Genomic DNA, 4,137 nt, shown 5'->3' with positions numbered 1-4,137 from the left:
GGTGGTTTGTTTTTTATCAGCCAATCACGCCAAGGACGTCGGATGGCGGCGCGGCGCTGTCCTGTTATGGTGCCGGATAGCGAATAAGGAGCAGCTGCAGCAGAGTTTCCGCGTCCTTTCTGTGCACGAAACGACGACGACGCCGGCGACGGCGGCAACCGACAACAATAGGGTACTGCAAGCACCTGATCTAACCTCACTTTGTCTGACAGTTCAGCGAGCTTGTTTACAAGGTGTTAGAATTTTAAACGAGTGGCGAAAATTAAATTTACGTTTTCCGTCCCGAAACCATTGGGATACGGAAATCTAGATTATATTCAACTCTACCAGCACAAAATCAATCGCCTAACTACCGTTTTACTGAATTTGTATCGAAAAAGAATTTTGCCGGATCTTCGCCAGAGACTAAGTCCATGTAAACAAGCTCGCTGAACTGTCAGTGCACGGCTTCGTGACGTCATCTTGCAGTATCCTATAAAGGCAAAAGTCCTTGAATGGGCGGAAGCGATCGAGAGTGTACTTGAAATTCGAAAACAGCCAGCGCCGCACAGTGATGCGAGGGCGGCGAAAAGTCAAAAAATCAACTTTCAGATATGAGTCCTGTATTATTTTTGTACTATTTCTATATATTTCGAGAGCTTATTATCAAAGTTTCAATAAGATTGGACCGAAATTGTTTTTTTTACAGCATTTCAAAGTATGTGTTGAAAAGTGTTGCATTTTTAGTTTCTTTGTAAAATGTATGGGGAAACGAAAAATAAATTAACTAAGTTTTCAAATATGAGGACGCAGTTGGACACATTTCACGCTATGCTTATTTTGAAGATTTTCATGTCGTCTTTCAGAAAATCAATTGGTCATCTTGCGCAAACTTGCGCAACATATGTTTTGAGTCCTTTGAACATAGAGCATCATACAATATTTAGTACAAAATAATACCGTCCGTGCCTGGACTTGGTATGCATATCATTGTAGTAAAAGCATCTGTTAAAATGTGTTCTTTTTTTTTCATTTGAAGCTGAGATTGGCGATGCTGAAACGATTTCATTGCATTTTTGTGTTATTTACTTGAGCCGTCCAAGCTCACACGTCCTAGAGTTTAACGGAGCCGTACATGCAGTTCGAATGAAGGCAGCATTCAGTCGTTAACTCTATTAGTATACTAAGGTCAATATGACCCAAATTCGAATATAAAACAGGCATATCTTAGTTTTTTATGCACGGAGACTTATTATTCTGGGATTACATAAAATGGCATCAACATTTTCGATAAAGTATAAACCGTACGAGCTGAACAAAAAACTTACAAATAATACACTAGGGTCATAAACTCGGAAAATCAAACCCTTACAGCCCAGTGCCATTTTAACCAAACAACACCATTTTATATATCTTTCGAATGAAAATTTTGTTAAGAACTCGATGTTGAAGTGGAAAGTTTATTTGTGGTACAATGATTACCGGGAATCGTCTACAAAGCATATCACAGAAGGACGAATGGACAAAAGGTCGAAAGCAAAAAAAAAATAATACAAAATTTCAACCACAGAAGAACGAATGTTGAATTGACAACATCAAGAAGAGAAACAATGCCGATGCGACCATCTTTTTTCTTGCCTTATGTTCTCACTGCAACTTGACCTGCATCTCTTCAACTTAGAGTTCTTTTAGCACTTCCACAATTATTAAAAGCAGGGTTGCTTTTGTTTTCCATTGTATTGTATTTGTATAATGCATAATAAGCATAATACCACACTATATCCAGGAAGTCGACAATTTTTTTCTGATCGGAATCGAACCTTTAATCTGGGCTTATTATAATAGTTGATGTTTACCTGGTATTAGTGTTTTGAAGAACGTATATCTCTTTTGAACGATGGCTGTTCTCTCGAATAACTAGTTTTTACAGTTAATGGCGTGATTACTAAGATTTTTTTTAATAGTATTATATATTCTTTTGAATAATATTCTTTCTAGTAATACTAGAAAATAATTTGCGTATTTTCGAATAATATATTTGTTTCTTATATTTTTAATCTTGAAAAATTCGTTATTCTGTCAAGCTATATTGTCCCAGAGATTATTTTTATTTGTCTGTCAATATTTCCAAAGAAATATCCTTGAAAGATCTTCTTAACCCTTCAGAACGCGCGCGTGTGTGCTTCTTAAACTGCACCGCGCTCACGCTATATACGATGGGTGGAGGTTTTCGGTAGTGCTGTACATTTTTACAACGCCACGCGTCCTGAAAGGTTGGATAGATGAGCAGTTCCTCCACATTATACTTTATTACTATATCTGATTTCGTTTTGTTTGTTGATATGTCAGCCAGAGATTAATCCTTCTTTAATGCATAGCCTGTTCTACGACATTCTTTGTCTTAGTAATGGTTGGAATTTAAAATGGCAATATTTTTATCAAATCTTCTTTCTTTAATCCGTAGGCTACCTTTCAAGTAATATGATTGCTGTTTCGAATTGCAATGTAGTACCTTTTGCCTTTTCTACCCTTTGTCCATTTGACCTTTTGTTATTCAACCTTTTGTTATTAAAATTTTTGTCATATATTCAACAAGCTTCTTCATAATTATCATCGTCGTTAGCAATCGATGGTTGGCCATGGATATCAAATAAATATTATTCTTTTTTTTCTGGTTTTCTTATTAGGATAAGTCAAAAAGAAAAAAGAAAAGTTTGAAAATTATTACTGATCAAACGAAATGTATAACTAATTTAAATGTTGGTGTTGTTATGACATTGAGAACTAATTTATAACACACCAACTAATTTAACAATTGTTTTATAAAGCCGCGATTTAAGAAAATAATCTTAGACGGTTCCGTATACTTGCACATGTTCATTCGTTTGACTTCTGAGTAGAGTCTTGTTTTCTAGATGACCATCTTGAAAAGGTGCTAAAATGACTACTAATGCACATATTTTTAAAATTCATGAAGAATGGTGTGTCGCAAGATGGGGTTTGAAAACATCAAAATATTGTCCTCTTCCTTAAGGGAACCAGGATTCCGAAACGGTCCTGAAAGTGGCCAATCTCGCTCAAAAGTCTGGAAATGATTTCTACTGGAACGTGTTTGCAAAATCATGAAAAATGATGTGTCGCAAGATGGGTTTTAAAAACATCAAAATATTGTCCTCTTCCCCAAGGGAACCCGGATTCCGGAACGGTCCTGAAAGTGGCCAATCTTACCCAAAGGTCCGGAAATGACTTTTACTGGACCTATTTTTCAAAATCATGAAAAATGGCATGTCGCAAGATGGGTTCTAAAAATATCCAAAAATTGTCCTCTGCCCCGGGGGAACCAGGATTCCGGAATAGTCCTAAAAGTGGCCAATGTGACTCATGAGATGACAAAATGTCTTCTTGGTAACTAATTCTAATAAATAACAAAGTTTGATAATCTGTGAAGGTTATAATTCATGTTAAGACTTTTCGCCACCTTTTGTATGGAGCCGCATCACTGTGCGCCGCCGCGGTGCTCGAAAGCTTTTCACATCATCTCTGGTGGGGAAGTTTTTTTAATGTTTCGTGTCTATCTGTGAGTTTTGGCGCGCAAGTGAAACGTGAACGTGAAGTGGTGTACCATTCACGAAACCATCACAGTCGGCGATGGACTTGTCGTTGACGTTAGTTTTAGTTTCTGTTCTTCGCCGTTCTCACATTTAGGATCTGTATCAGAAGTGTCGTGTTCAAAATTGTGGGTGATAAATTCGTGTTTCGGATATAGCTACCGTAAGGAATAAGCGAAAATGAAGATCCCACCGCTAAATGTGGGGAATATTATCACCCCGGAGCCACATTACATTCCTGGGTAAGTAAATGTGTAGTTCAGTCTGGTTTTGATATAAATTGATCCTGCTGGATGTTCAACGTGATTTGTCAATTACATAGGGTACGTGTACCAGTTTTGGCCAGTCTATACCCGAGCAGAGGAGAATATCAAATTCATAAAAACAGAATCTTTTTTATATCATGTTATGTTGGACATTCTTATTTTGTTCTGATCAAGTTATTGAGATTCATCCACTAAATAATATTTCAATAATATAGGGTAGTGGACGTATTTTGGCGTGTAGATTAACTTGGGCAGTTGGGGGTGTTCTTCCGTCGCTGAGACTT

Source organism: Aedes albopictus, chromosome 2 (genome assembly GCF_035046485.1).
Source record: "Aedes albopictus strain Foshan chromosome 2, AalbF5, whole genome shotgun sequence".
NCBI classification, from domain to species: domain Eukaryota; kingdom Metazoa; phylum Arthropoda; class Insecta; order Diptera; family Culicidae; genus Aedes; species Aedes albopictus.
This window is presented reverse-complemented; position numbering follows the sequence as displayed.